At 44.8% G+C, this 16,347-nt stretch overlaps 1 protein-coding gene across 2 annotated transcripts in view; it reads right to left on the bottom strand.

Annotated features, from left to right (window-relative positions):
• The window catches only part of SUFU (SUFU negative regulator of hedgehog signaling), a 96,632-nt gene that overhangs the window by 50,920 nt on the left and 29,365 nt on the right, over positions 1 to 16,347 (bottom strand). The window lies entirely within an intron of this gene.

Below are 16,347 nucleotides of genomic sequence, written 5' to 3'. Positions count from 1 at the left end.
CTGGGTCAGGGAACATCTCAGGTGAGTTTGCTGCCCTGCACCCAGAGCAGAGGGGAAACAGCTGTTTGGACATCTGGGACTCAAAGGGGACTGTATGGGGGAAAACAAGGAGCTGATGCTGTTCTACCAGCAAGCAGACAGCCAGGGAACTTGAAGCCTATCTCCTGACCATACGTGGCCTGGCATACAGTCCCCAGACTGGGTCTGGCTCCAGGGCAGTTCAGATTGCAGCACCCTCGTTCATTCAAAGGCCAGAAACTTCTCCCTTCTGACGTGGTCACATCATGCAGTTCTTTACATAGATTTTCAATTTAGGAGAATAGATTCGTAGCCTGACTACCACTCTGTATCTCTTCTAAGACACGTCCTCCTTTGAAATGCAGCTAAAATCTGCAACAGGTGGGTTAAACTGTTCTAACTAATCAGTCAGATAAATCCATCTGGACAGTGATGCGGAGCTGATACTGTGCAGAGTAGGAGAAGCCCTAAGTACATTAACTACTAAGTGTGCTTGGTTTTAGGAAAACAGCTGCTCTACTGCACTCATCTCCTTCAACAGCGAGTTTCTGTGGAAAGTCAGGCTACCATCACACGGTCAACTTTATTCTGGGATATGTGTGAGACGATGCTGAAAGAAACAATCCTGCTTGTCCCAGAGAAAGCAGCAGCTACCTGGATCACACCTGAGGCAGCGATGTTGCTGAGCTGTGCGAGCACAACGCCTGGCTCTTCTCTGCTAGCCTGGTCTAAAAAAAATACACCCAATAAGATCGCAACAGCATGTACCACTGGGGACGTTGGCATGCAAACAAGATGACCACATTCCTCACACAAGCCAGACCTACATTACCCGCGTCACTGACCAGCTTGAAAACTTGCTGCTCCAAGAGGTACAAACCTGCATTTTGCAACTGACTGTGAGATCTCGGCTAAACCGCGGGCAGCGAGTCACACACGACAGAGGAATTCTGCATTTGAGGGCAAAGCAAAGGAGGATCTGGACTCCATGACTTATGGGTGCAGGAATGTTAAAAAGGCCCCAGTGAGTTCCTGACCAGCATGACAGTGATGCAGCCAGACGTTTAAATTGAACGCAGCTTATCCAATACTTACAGAAACAACGTAATTTATTGCATTGCTATTACCCCATGCACGGTCTGTATAATTTATTACATAAATGTATTTTCTCCAACACATTTATAATATTCAGTCTGGCTTTGTTAAAAAAAAAAAAGAGTAATCTGGCAATCTATCACAAATAAGATTTGATGCTGTTTTTCAGTACCACTTTGCAGACTGAACAGCCAGGATTGAGAGAAACTAAGCGTAGACACGAAGTTCAATGCTGAAATGTATTAGCTATATTTTTCTCTGGTGCTACTTAATATATTTCTTACTAGCTCAAGAATGGATATAAGCAAGTATGCAAAGACATACCTATAATAAACAGATACAAAAATTAAAGATGAAAATCATGTCTAAAAATCTCAAAGTAATTCTGTTATTGCAACTTATCATATAGATGCAAATTTAAGAAAAAAAAAGTATAAAGAGAAAGACTTCTTTCAAACTCATTTGCCAGCCACATTAAATTAAAATAATCTAGGGATAATCAAATGAAATTAAATACAGTCTGTCTGCTTGGTTTCCTAGCCTACAAAGGACTGTACACATCGACTGGTAAAAGCAAAAAACGATGGTGATATAATCTGTGGGGCCCACTGGCAGTTAGTTTGTAATTTCATTTTTAACTCAAGCTGAACGTGTTTTAAGAACATACAAGGAATTAGTAGAATACAAGCTATGATGTTTCCTAGCATGACATTAAAAAAAAAAACACTCTTCCTCCATGTTTTTCTTTTTCAGGTCAGTTTTGCTGCTCCTCATCTCCTGTCTGGGAAACAGGAACAGCCGCAGCCCCGGCGCTCCAAAGAGCTGCAAATTCACACGGTGCTGCTGCCCGCGCAGACACGCAGCACAGACAAGGCGCCTTCGGAAGAGTTAAATCCCTGGAGCACAATTAAACAATAGCTCCACTACAGGGATTCAAGATGAGCTTTTAGAAACAAGGAGCCTAGGCCAAAAGTTCTTTGAAAAAATAAAACAGCGTGGAAAAAAACAGATTATCAGGACTGTAAAGAGTGCTCAGCCTCGGAAATTTGAAGACAGTTTCAGAAGACAGAATTCAGAAGACAGAAAATTTATCCTTTTTTTTTTTTTTTTTTTTTTACATTGATCAGCAGGTTTAAAACACAAAGTTGATTATTGCATAGCTCCAGGTTGTTAAGTCTCAAAAATCACCCCCTCAAAAGAGCTCCATCAATTTATGCAAGCATATATAAGCTTATTTGACTGTTTAAGTCTCCTGGACTGAAAGCCCGATGAAGGGGCCAGAATTGGGCCCTCGCACAGGTACATCACCAGCAGGATAACCCCATCCCTGGCTCCTCCATGCCCTGCTCAGAGCCTGCCCTCACCCCTACTGACAGTGGAGAACATGTCTTGCTGTACTGCAGCTCCTGCTTATGGAGCTACAAACACTGCTTCTCATATCACAAATTAGATCCCAGACACCCAGATGCCTTATGTGACGCTGGAGAGTGTAACATTTTAGCCGAAAAACAAATGCTAAAATGCTATCATGCAATAACCAATTTGATTCTGGGCCTCCTCTACCTCTTCTGCTTTCCAGGACATTTTTTTCCATCCTCGCACATCCACGTCTCTGGCTTGCTCCTTCTCCCTGCCCATCGCTACGGGCGGGTACAATTTCCATGACTGCAGCCTCTGAGAATTTCTCACGCAGGCTCCCAGCGAGTGACTCTGGTGCCCAGGACGCGCTCCCGCCCTCAGCGAGCGCTGGGCCCCCTGTCCTCTCCCTGACTCCTGCAGCCCGCCCCGCCAGCCACCTCCTCCCACGCTGCCTCTCCTCCCCGCAGCTCCGTTCAGCTCCTCCGTGCCCGCTCCTCGCAGAGCAGAGGCAGGAGCTGGCACATCTAGTGCTTGGCATCCCCCAGGTGTCAGCATGGCTGGGTGCAGGATGCATCTCCTGCCCTGCTTTTGCAACACCACAGTTCTCACCTACCTCCAGATTTATCTGCGTGCCTCCCTTTCACAAGGATGGAAGGCTGGAGGATGGCACGGCAGCATGAAAGCACTTACCTGGCATTGCTGAGTATGGCAGAGAAAGAAAACAAATGCAGATGCGAGTTGATCATTCGCAGCCACACAAAACTCTCTTGCTCCAGGTTCTTGGTCCTCTACACCCCACCATTCAGACCCACCACCCTCGAGTGCTGCAGAGCTGGGCTTTCACCTCTTCCAACAGACAAGTGGGACAACCTCTATCTTACCCGCTCCATTCGCAGCCAAGTATCTGCAAGGGAGTGATCCACGTGCCAAATCCTGAGCTCCAGACTAGGCGAGACCCTTCCCATCTCTGTCCAGCTGCTCCGCCACCAGCTTTCTCCACTCTTCACCTGAACAACACACATTTTACAGCTCCCCTTCAAAGGATCTTATTTACGTCTCCAACAGCTTCAGCAACCGAATAGCCTCAGGATGGGGTGGAGGCCCAGAAGTGAGAAAGGATGTTATACAGCAGGATCTCCTGTCAGATAAGGGCTCCGCTCAAAACACATATTTAATGACAGGTTATTTACTGATAATGTTGTCCCACACAGCAAACTTGAAGAGATACTTGCCTTTCATTCAAAACCCCTATCCTGTGTTCTGACATGTGAAAGCCAGAATGTTTTACAGTTACTCGAATATTTCCCAGCCAGGTGCAACTAAAACAAAGACTTGTATTTGCAGTATTTAACAACCTTTAGGTGTCCTCAGTGAGGGAGAAGAACTGCAGCAAGAGAGAAAACTTTTCTTGTTTTTGAGCTTCCTACATATTTGCACATGTACAAGCCACTGAGAAGGGTGGATGCTTAGATGGACACAGCAGCCCCATAAGACAGTACAGTCACTTGTGATCTTCCCCCAGACATCAATGAGATGTTTCTGTTGAAGAGCTTTCAAGGACTTTGAAAGGGAAGCAAAGGCACTCTCCTCCTCTGAAGGACGCAAATAAGACTCAAGCAGCTTCTTTTAATAGCCTTCACAGCACCAACGTCTGACTTTCAGAAAGACTGAAAGGCTGCACTAGGGTATCCCTTTTGGCAAAAAATACTCAAGAAAGGGTAAGAAAGGGAACATGGTCTGTGAGAAAACATCTATGGAGTTATCACTTCAGAAAAGTTATTTAGTTACCCAGGCATTAGTTCTGGAGCTTATAACAAACAGGAAGGGCAAGGGTCTTTGAGAGAGCACTGCAGCATTTTTCTCAGTGGTTGATTATTTTTTATTAAATTTTCAGGAATTTAAAGCTTGCACAGGCCAAAATTTTGTTTTACTTTGGCAAAGCAGGAGGCCAAAGGGCAGGAAACAGGGGAACTTTGTATTCACACATATTTGTGTAAAATATTAGTTGCACATTGAGCTCTACCAATCCATTACAGTAGTTCAAGAGAAACACACAAACCTAGTGCAAAAGCTATATTTATGGTTCAAATCCAAACTGATCAGCCTGGTTATGGAGCACCTTTCAAAATGCCATCCCAAGTATTCAGAGGTGATTCCTTTAAGGCTTTGATTTTAAACCAAAAAGCAGGAGAGTCCACTTTTCACAGGCTCTGGGGCTGCCTGCAGCTTCTGAATATACTCTCCCAATTTATCTTCCCCACCAAGAACAAAACGCATCCCCCACTGTGCCCATTTGCTGCCTCCTGGCTGAGCAGGCTGCTGCAAAGGCTCTTTGCATGGGAGTCCGTCAGAAGCTGGTCTGTAATGAGCTCTGCGTACTGCCGCTCGCAGCACAGTGCAGAGCAGGTTAGTCAGAAAGCACAGTTTGAGCACCACTTGCAGCACAGATCTTCAATAGAAAGTGTAAGAAGGTGGATATGTAACAGTGAAGCCAACTTTCAACTCAGTCAACTCTTCTCTGCCGTTTCATCTAACGTGGGCTTGGCAGCTGTCAAGGGAAAAACCAGTGCTTTTCACAAGGTTACTCAGTATGTGTAACCTTCAAACTCTCCTCTGTGCATCCCAAACAATTGCACACAGGCAGTGAGAGAGGATGCTCCTGTGACCGCAGAACAATCCCTCTGTTGTGGCTTTCAGCTTCTCGATAGGAGGAGGCAACACTATTCTGAGCAGAAGCCTTTAACTGTTAGAGCAGCTGCTTCCGTTTCCCAGAAAAGGCCGGGTGGGACAAAAACCTCATATATAAGATGCCAAAGGACCTCACATCAGCAGGAGGGGGAGTTTTCTGCCTTCCTCGGGCTGTTTCCTTTGTTTTGCATTCCCCCTTCAGAGCAGGGGACAGAGCCTTTGTCCAAGGCTGGGCTGACCACGTGCAGCTTCTCCCCCGCATCCTCACCCCAGGAGTCAGAGATGCTCTTCTTAACGGGGACTGCTGGTCCCTGGCATGGGGGCTCCTGCTCACCCTCCTGCAGCAGGGAGGCTCCAGGTAGGATGGAGAAAAGGCTTCCTGCGGAGAGCTTGGCTCCCCTCTGCTGAAAATATTAGTGAGATGAGTTCTGATCCTGAATTGCGGCCACTCGGGATGACACCGGCTGGGGACAGCACCCCAGGGCACAGGGCCGGCAGCTGTCCTGCCGCCGCTCTGGCTGCTGCAGCAGCCTTGCATGGACATGTGCCACACAGCTTTCTCTGGGTCTCCATGCCCATTTCTTCCCTCCCTCTCCCAGTGGCAGCCCACATGGAGTATGAAGGCTAAAACAACTTGTGCGTTTATAAATGCAACATGCACATCAGACTTAGAAGCACCAACGCTTTGTCCATCCCTGACATTTGGGAGCAGCCTCGGGACACACTGACTGAGGCAAAGCACAGAGAGAAGACAGGTCCTCCTTTTATGTTTTTTTAATAAACCAACTGAATGAACTGTATTGAACAGCTGAAAAGCAATGAGCCAAGTTCAGTTCTCAGTCAGGAACAGGACAGGAGCTGACAGAATTAAAAGGGACAGGATCATCTGAAATCTAGCCAGTTCATACTGGGCCTAGACCTACTTTATCTAAATTGCAGTAGCAGCTAAAAACAAGCCTCCTCTTTCAGGCAGTGCTGAGGTCTCTTGCTTACTGACTAGAAATGCTATGTAATCAGTAAAGCAGTCCAGGGAAGACAGCTTTCTTTCTATTTCAACAAAGTCTTTTTTAAGGAACAAAGACTTTCTGTGCCTCTGCTCCTGGTACAAAGTCTCTCCGTGCTTTAGTGTCAACCTACCCTTTGGGGCTGGAAAAGGTCAGAGACCTGTTCTCAGCCGAGAGCTGGAAGCTGGAGAGACAATAGTGGCTTCCACAACAACGCACAGAAGTACCCAGTCTGACTGATGAGTCCAGACAAACTGCAGGAGAGAAATAAGCGCAAAATCCATGAGGTTAGGGAGGTAGAGGAGAAAAGGCTTTACTTCATATTAACATAGCTAGCTCACTGACAACATAAGCCATAGACTTTTCCTCCACCAAGTCAAATAGGAGTACAGGTGCCCTTGGAAACTCCTGGGTTCCCAGTCACGTCTTCCTACTGCTGAACTGCAGACTGGGAGGCAGCAGGGAGAAGCCTCACGCACGGTCCAGGTTCACACCACCCAAAAGGCAATGTCACAGAGCAGTGGTGCTGGTCCCCTCTTCTCAAGTTCCTGAGAAAGTGTTCTGTGCTTTTTAAACCTGGCTACAGGGTCGAAAAGGCTTTTCTATCACCACAGCAAAAGGAATTTCACGGAGAAGAGATTCTCTGGTGTGGCACAATGTCCTACCAAGTCCCAAGCATAGGCCAGGAAGATGTTACCTACCAAAACCAGCAAGAGCTGAACTACTGCCAGATTGTCACATCAGTGGCTGAAGGAGTGACAGTGCTCCAAGGCAAAGGGCAGGACTCAGCCTGGAACTGGGGTGCTTCCAGTATTGCAAAGGGGCAGCACTCTGCCTATTTGGAACAGACAGAGAAGTGAATTTAGCCAGAATGTAAGGTCATGCAACTACATTTATACTGCCAGGAGGAAAGAGAATATGTACCACCTGTACAATGGCATAACAGCACTCAGCAGCATTCACAATCGTATTTCTGCTCTATGCCCTCAGCTACTTTATCACCTGAAACCCCTCTGACTGAGACAGGACACACACAGAGGAAGCACAGGCCACCAGGTGTGTGCTGCTTCACAGCCTGGGAAGCCTCAGTAACAGCTGGAGCCACCATGAAGCTCTTCTCCAGCAACTGGCAAGCCTCTTACCTCTCTCTGTGCCTTCGCACCCAGCAACAAAATGGACTTGAGTGTTTGCCTCTCACAAGTGAGGATAAATCATTGGACTATGAAGATCCCCAAAATTATGGTCATACAAACAGACAAATAACACTAAGCTTTGCAAGCATGCAGAGAGAAGCTGCATTAATTTCACCTGGGGAACCCTAAAGCACCTCTGTATGCTGACATGTGCCAGTCTCACTGTCACCAGTGCCAAGACCTGTCCTCTCCCTCCTCTCCAAGTGAAAGGCTCCCTCCACCAAAGAGCACGGATGTTGCAGACGGTCAATATTGCTATGCTTATTCCCTACAGATCCCTGCTAGGGTTTGGCAAGACCATCTTAACATTAAAAGGAAGCGCTGGAAGTTTACAGTTTGAGAGGAAGAAAAGAAGAGCTGTAATAATGCATGTCAATGAGCTCTGCTGGACCAAACCCAGAATGGTCACAGAAAAAAACCCCACAAACAATTAGAGAAGAAAGCTTGATGCCAAAGACGAAACAGCGACAAGGCTTCTCGTTAAGTGTCTGAGAATTGCTTTGTCAGGAAAGCGGATAGGTGCCTACCTGCCTCATTGTTCAAGAACATGCAAAGAAAAAGCACATAAAGCCACACTGCAATACTGACGTCTCTCTGAGAGCTCAGATACACAATCAAGCTATAAATGCACGCACAGGCTGAGGCTGGCACAAGGTTAGCTGCCATCTCCTCATGCTGCAAAGAAGGATTTCTGCAACTGGCACTACCCTGTGTGCCGGCTCACGGGTGTGCACACACAGGGGGAGCAGAGTTGCTATAGCAGAATAACGCTCATCTGGCAGGACGTGCAACAGGTATGGGGCATCCAGCTTCAGGCAGTGTGATTGGACAGTGCTAGCAGGTGAGTTCCAACCCTTGAGCATCCCGAGCAGCAACAGCAACAAGATGGTAAGAGTAAACCTGCTCCCAGCTTCAGTGTTCTCTCTGTGCAACCCTGGGACAGTATTTCAAGAGAAGATGCATTTATGTGCCTGCAAAATGCCTCCTCTTAGAGTCATCTCCTCTGAAGACAAAAACATTTCCCATGAGGTCTCTTTGGTGTTATCTGATTTGCAGACAGATGCTTCTCCCTGGATTATCAGCAGTGCTGCATAAGCTGTATTTGTGATCTACAGGCGGAAGTAAAAAGGTCTGGGTCCATCTGCAAGCAGCACTTCACTGCAGTGTCTATCAGGATAACTCACAAGAGTTGTATTTGGCAATTCCCTCCCTAACAACTTCAGAGCCTCCAAGCCAGCTTTGGGGAGTGCCAGGGACAGGTTGGAGACTGAAGCATGAGCTCTACAGCTGCCTGTCATGCCTGGCATGTCAGCCAACCGCTCTGCACACAAGCAACTGGTTTGTTTTATCAGCCAGCACGTTGCTTGGTACCAGCCCCAGCACGTATGTCTCAGCTGGAAGCTCGGGGTTGTGACAAGACTGGCTTACGAGATGGGGAGAGGGATGGGACATACTGGGGAGGTGAGCTCACAGGCAGCAGTATGGGGAAAAGTGGATTTATTGTGGCAGTGTGGGACGTAGAGGGGCTGGTGCACAGAGACGTAAAATACCAACGTAAAAATCTGTGCTGCTGCTGCTCACGGAACAGCTTGTTTTATGGGAAACGTCTAAGAGGAATTAGGCTAAAACCCAAGCAATTTCTCATGGACCACTGAATAACTATCAGATGATGAGAGCTTTGGCCATGACAAACTTGGGTTAAATTGGAACCAGTGACTTAATATTTCCATACCCCTTTGCAGAATAAAGGCATGTAGCCTGCACGCTTTGTTGGGTTCTGTTCACCTACGGCAAATGACAGGCCAGGAGGCTGTTTTATAAACTTTACTGCCCTACAGTTTCAGTGTTTGCACAGCAGGGTTCACTACATAACAGGTTCTGTTGAAATGAAATTGATGTTGATTTATACTTCTTTGTTGAGCTAAAAACCACAGTTAATCCCCTCATTTTTAATCTGAAATCCTGAAATACTACAGAGGAGCCAGGGCCAGCTCTACACTGGAAACTGGTCAATATTACAAACAGATGATAGAAAAAAATATATATATTTTACGGAGCCATACAGAGCCATAGCAACAGAAGAGAACAATAAATCAGCCTGGGGATGAAAAAAAAAAATAAAGGCACAGTGAAGGAAAAATATATATGAGTTACTGAGAGATTGTATTTGGCTTTACTCATCCTACTGAGAATAAATAAATGCTGTTTTACAAACAAGCTAGACAAGATTCACTTGTATTCAAGGAAGCAACAAGTTTGGTTTGGGTTTTTTTTCCCCCGTTTACACACAGAAATTGGCCACTGTCAAGAATGTTTGTGAACATGTTGGCAAGAAAGAGTCACTGAGGCTACCACACTGAAGCTTTCTGGACTCCAGAAGATCTGAAGATGAGGTCTAGTGGTTACACCAGGGCAGTAGGTGTCAAGGTATCCGCTGGCTTAATGGCTGCAGGTCTGTGACCCCAGACAAATCACTTAATCCCACTGAGTCCCATTTTCAGTGTAAAAGTTATACCGCCTGTCAAATGCAAAGTGCCTCCATGGCTCAGATTAACTTGAATCAGATTAAAATTGCTAAGTAAGAAGAGTGCAGCTATACCTGCAGTCCTTACAACCCCTGTAGTCACCCTTGTTTACTGAAGGGGAAACTGAGGCACGCAGAGCTGGCATAATACCCTCAAACCGATGTGCTTAGCCAATGACATGGGCAGGAAGAGTGTACGAGCTTCCTTAAACTACAGACAAGACATCAGACAACAACTCCTACCTGAACAGAGTATGACGTCAAAAATAACGAAGGAAGGCCAGACATACCTCACTTTGGGCTGGCTTTTCAGCCGGGCTGCTGAAGGCTTGTGTGGCCGTCCTGCCTCGGGCACTCGCACACATCAGTCAGAACCATCCTCCCTTCCAGTAACTTTTGGAAACTGGCCCATGGACTTGAATCGTGATAGAAGACAGAAGCTCATAGATAGTAAGTTCCTGCAGGTTTCACAGAAATAACTACAGGACAAGAGAAGCTATTCATACCTTATCCTCTGAAATGGGAATCTCTTACCATAATGGTGCAGAGGGGGCAGAGATGACAAGAGAGGTGTTCGTAGGGAAAAATCCCAACCTAACACATCAGCTATAGCTAATCTGGTCATTGTTGTTATCAACATGTATAACTTGTTCTGTACCTGCTGGAATCAGTTCTGTCCAATACACTTTTCAAAAGCGTAGTAAGTTTTCTAAGGAATAATTTGTGTAAGCAAGTTTCTCCTGAGGTAATCAGCCAAAATCTGCCTTAAATCACTACCCACAAATTGCATCTTGCATGCTTACTTCCTTTGCTCATAGATTTTGTTACTACTGTTTTGCAGTCCCCAAGACACAAACAGCTTCCTACTACTGATTAGTCAAAAGTTAAATATTAAAATGTAACTTTTAAATTAGCTGAGACTTCAAAATTCGTATTTAAATATATTTAGTGCACTGAGGCTCCTACTCCACCCTCACCTAAAGGAAGGATCAACTCTTCCTGAAAAATATACATGAAAAAGAGTTTCACTTGTTCTCAAAGATATGCAGCAATGAGGAACCTGCTACTATTCTAGTGCTTCGTCGTTTTTCCTAATAACAAACCATAACCCTAAATTACAGAAATTCAGTAGTGATTGGTCTCTCATATCCCTAGTAGGCACATAGAAAAAATTATTACTTTATTCCCTACAGCAACCTTTTGCATATTTGAAGGCTGTTCTCACATCTTCCTTCCATCTTCTCTTCCCTGCACTAAACCAACACAACTCTTCTGATCATTCCTCCACAGTCATATTTTCTGGACCTCTGGGTCATTCTTATTGCTGTCCTCCAGTCTCCAACTGGGATCTATCTCCCGTGAAGTCTTTTGTCTGAAACAAGAAACAGTGCTCTCCCTTTCCCTTCAAGGTGTTGCCAGCAGCGTAGAACCCTGTCACATCCAATACACAGAACACTTATACATCAGGATAATTTAGCTTCTTATCCCCCAGAATGAAGAGAGTGCTGGTCCAGATATACCCCATTTGTGATCTTAACTCCAAATAATTTTCTTCTCCAGCTGGTCATTGTGCACTGGATTATTCCCATGCAAGCACAGGACTTTGCACTTGTTGTACCTTCCTGACCCTACTGCACACAGGTACCTCAGACCATTTCTTCAATTTGCAAAGGCAATTGAAGTCCAGCCCTCTGCACCATTATGTTTTGCCCTGTCTGCAGATTTCATCAGGAGACTCTGCATTTCGTCATCCTGGTCAATACCAAGGATAGATTTTGGATAAATCCAAACTCTACACATCTTTCGTGGCGGATGACAACACATTGACAATTACTCAGAGTCTAAATATCCAGCCAATATTGCCATCCCTCTTTAGTTTTTACCAAGATTGGGCAAACTCAAGAAGAAGAGGAGAGTTTACAGATCATGGAAGGAGGGGCTGGCCACTCAGGAAGAATATAAGGCTGTTGTCAGAGGATGTAGGGAGGCAACTAGGAAAGCTAAGGCCTCCTCCCCCTTGCAAGAGGGGTCAAGGACAACAGAAAGAGCTTCTTCAAATACATGGCAGATAAAACTAACACTAGAGGCAATGTAGGCCCACTGATGAATGAGGTGGGTGCTCTGGTGACAGAAGATACAGAGAAGGCAGAGTTACCGAACGCCTTCTTTGTCTCTGTCTACACATACCTGTCAAAAATCTCATCAGTATCAAGGTAACCAACATTCCCTGTTCCACATGGTGCCTGTTACTTGTCACAATTAGTTTGTTCCATATGTTCTTGATCAATCCATGCTGAGACATCTATTATTCCCTGAATGCCTTCTACATGGTTTGTTTTTCCTAGCAGTTTCTTAAGACCTGAAGTCTGTTGTCTTTTCTTGGTGTGATGGGAGTGAAGAACAGCATTTGCCATTTCAAGCCTCACTTCATGCTACCTGTCCCCCCTGCAGCAGCGGGGACTCCGACTGCTCAGCCAACCTGCAAACCTCTAACTAATTCATGGACATCGTCTCAACACTTCTGAAGCTCGTTTCATGAGCTAGTTCCCCACTACAGTATATGCATTGCAGAGAATACAACCACAACATATGCCATACCATGACCTTTAGGCTCTATCCATGATGAGTTTTTCCTGGCAATTTCTCCAAATTTGTACTTTACAGCTCTTCTCTTTCGGGCCAAGAAACATGGAAGAACCAAGAACTCAGACAAACAACATATTTGTTTAAAATATATTGTCCTCATGATGTATATCAGGCAGACCCTTGAAAACAACCTAAATTTACCTTAGAGAGAAACAAATCGCAGATTTTAATTTGATGAAAGCATAAACCATAGTCTCTCTATACTGATCAAGCATCATAATACTACAGCACCTAAAGAGTTAACCATTGTGACAAGCCCTGGATAAGCTTTCTGCAGGAATAGTGTTTCTTCTTTGTTTGAAGTATAAGTTTGTTCTACTATGAGATATTCCCAGTATACCCACGAACCATGACAAGCTAAGGTCACTGAATTGTGCGGTTTCATTTTCAAGGTTTGCAGGTTTCGGTTTTTGTAAAACTAAAAATAACAGAGCTGGAATTTATGGTCATGGTCAAACAGTGATAAAATTAAGAACAGATAAAGCCACAAAATTTTTTTGAGACTTGCAAGCTTGGTTTTGTTGAAGGAGGGGAAATAGTGCCATTTAATCAAAAGCACAAAGCATCAAGTGTTCGTTACAGTGAACAGGGAAGTCAAGGCTCAAAGAGGTCTGAAATTCAATGCAGAAGACTGCTTTTCTAAAGCATAACCAGTGCAGGAGAGATGGAAACAAAGGAACACAACATTCATTTGCCTAGAAGTGTCTGTTATGAAAATACACCACCTGCAATGAGACAAGCTTTGTAACTGCAATACACAGTAACAGTACTTAGGACAGCAGTAGCTGCTGGGTGAGTTTTCAGCACAGTCATCACCATCTGAAAATGCTCAGGCTCCGCAGGAATGCAACTACACCTTCCTCTCCCACAACTTCAACCAGGCCCAGCAAAGCACATCTGTGATAAGCAAAAAGTTGCCTTGGTATTCAAGAGGTAAGAATTTAGCCCTTAGCACAGCTTTCAAAGTAAACAATCCTTTGACATGCCAAAGTGCCTGGAGCCTATCCAAAAAGTTCCCGCCAGTTTTAATTCTTTTTCTTGCTCCTCGTTCAGAGTGGATTCATAAGCATTACTCAAGTTGTTTCAGTTCATCAAATGTTTTCAAGACTGTTTTGGAGTATTAAAGAGACTCCACAGATCTTTAAACAACTGAAGAGGACAACATTAAGGTACATACACCAGAGTCAAACAACACTCATCATTGTTGCATTTGCCAAACGTTCCTAGTGGCACAGTCAGAAAGAATCTGAACAAAAAGAAACCTTTCATCATGTAAAACGATGCTGTCATGCCACAGTCTGCCCAATGCCCAGCAGGTTCCAGAAGAACCACCTCTTCAAATACTTGACAGTTTTAAAGTTTTAATGTCTGACCAGAGAAGTCCTGTAGAAGACCAAGTGAAAAAAAAATACCAACCAACAGCAGAAGCTCAGCTGGCTTTGCAGAACAGCCAAGTTGAACTGGGGGAAATCCCATTAGGCAGAAAAAAAAAAAAAAAAACAAAAAAAACACTGCCTTGGCCTGGGTGCCCGATCACCCAGAGGTGACACAAGGGAGAACACGGGATTGCTCTGGAGCCTGCCGGCCTGAGAAGCACAGCTCCAGGGAATGAGCAAGGCAAAGCGGGACACGTCAGACGCAGGAGGAGGACTGGGGACTCGGCAGAGGAACGGAGTGAGCGAGCTTACACTAAACCAGAAAATGACTGCGCCTAGTCAACTGGTATTTCCCTGAGAGATCAAGAAGAAACATGATAGTCTGCCCCATTACAACTTTTACTTTTAAATGCATCATCTCGTCAGGATTAACCTGACATCTATGATTAAGCAGCAGATTTTAGCCTGAGAAAGCTCTTATTCAAAAGAGACAAGTGATAATTTTGTACAAAAATAAAGCTAGAGCCTGATCACTTGCTGCAACAAGACCAAGTTTCCTTTTATACAAGGCAAGGAACGGTTGGTAACACCCAATGACAGCACACAGCTGCTTGCTGAAGGGCACAAAGCTGTATGAAAAAAAAAATCCAACTCTGATATTTTAAGGGGCCTCTGGAGATGTCTTCTCCAGCTTCCTATTTGAACTTGAGCCATCACCAATGCTAGATCAGGGTCACTGTAGCTTCACTGAGTCCTGAACCCTGTCAGCTCCCTGATAAACTGTTCCCTGTGCTTTGCCACCCTCTTTATGAGCAAGTTCTCCTTGAAGCCCTTCTAGAACCTCTGATACTACAATTCAGAGCTGTAGCCCCTTTGTGTATTATCTAGGGCTTGACCCCACAATCTTATAACTCCCCTCCCAACAACTGTAGGCTCCCTTCAGATCACCCTGCACCTTCTCTTCACAAGCCAACCCGGCCCTGCTGCCTCCAGATCTCCTCAGAGCTCATGTCCTCCAGGATCCCCACCACTGTGGACTCTGTTTTCTCAGCATCTCTTAAACCCCAAACAGGACACAGTATTTTAAGTGAGGCCTCCCCAGTGTCATGCAGAAGAATGACCAACTTCCCTCAATCTGCTGCTCATGTTCTTCCTAAGGTAACCCGGCACATGGTTTGCCTGTTGCATGGTAAGTGTAGTGTTGGCTCATACTCAATTGTACATTCAAATAAGTCAATTTATGATTCATATACAGGATTTTTTAATAATATAAATCAAGAGCTAAACACCCAGAGGCTAGAATCCATTAACGTATGTTTGAGCAGCACCTTTAAAGAGTCAGGGTGGGTAGAAAGTCAAACCCAGACAGATAAGCAGAGGATAATACAGGAGGCCCTTAGAAGTTCACATCAGACTGATATGCATGGGCATAACCGCTCTTTCCAGTTTAAAAACAATTCATTGCCTTTGAGGTCAGAAGGGTGAGACTGCAGCAGTGCAGGAAACCAAGCAAGGAAAGTCTCTGCCCGGAGTGCCAGCTTCCACACCAAGAAGCTTGTCCTGAAGTACCCTACCAAATCCCAAGTCACTCTGCAAACCTCCTCCCGCCCACGGAAAGGGTGACACAAACAAGCAGCTGCTACAGGGAGGCTGCTTAATGTGCAAATAAAAGGCATTGAAACTACTTTAATAAAGAGACTGTTAGGAGAACCTACACTGGACTAGAAAATTTAAAAGGCTCCAAAAGGGATCTTATATGATACTAAGTTGACATATACCATGTAGTATGTTATTTTATATTAAGATGGAGACATAAGACTTGGATGTTTCCTTCAGACCCTGTAGTCAATACACAGAAAATGTGAGTATGAATTCATCACTGCATGGTCAGTATCAAAAGGCTACTGTAAAATACAATTTAGACAGGAACATCAAACAGTGGCAAAAATTATGACCAGTCACATGGATTTAGATGCTTAAGAGAAGCAAAAATCAAGATCAGGGGGTAAACCCAAACGTGAATGGCCATCAGAGAAGACAGCCACACAGCAAAGGTCACAAAAAAAAAAAAAAAGCAGCTTGTCATTTTAAACTGTAACAAGAGACTCTCCCAACATGAAGACAAGCAATAACCTGTGCTGGCACCAGTCTCTGGCAGTTAATATTTAGAAAAAATACCCCACAAGAGTTACCAGTGCCTCAGAGATTTGTCACAGAGGTTAGCAGAGCAATCCTGTTTTCATCCAGACCTTTCCCCTTTGGGAGTCAGCCAGCTGACTGAACACCAGCAACAGAATCAGAAGTTACTTAGCAATTTATTAACTAGTAGAGCCAGCACCAAATGTTACAAATTCAATAATCATTGATTTAGAAGGTACTTTACCTGCAGAGGACCTCAAACTATATTAAAAGAAGTTCTTCAAATATTTTCATTCAGATCTTGT

The sequence above is a fragment of the Streptopelia decaocto genome (assembly GCF_964273445.1).
Source record: "Streptopelia decaocto genome assembly, chromosome: 5".
NCBI classification, from domain to species: Eukaryota; Metazoa; Chordata; class Aves; order Columbiformes; family Columbidae; genus Streptopelia; species Streptopelia decaocto.
The sequence above is the reverse complement of the archived record's forward strand: the minus strand, read 5'-3'. Positions and strand labels throughout refer to the sequence as shown.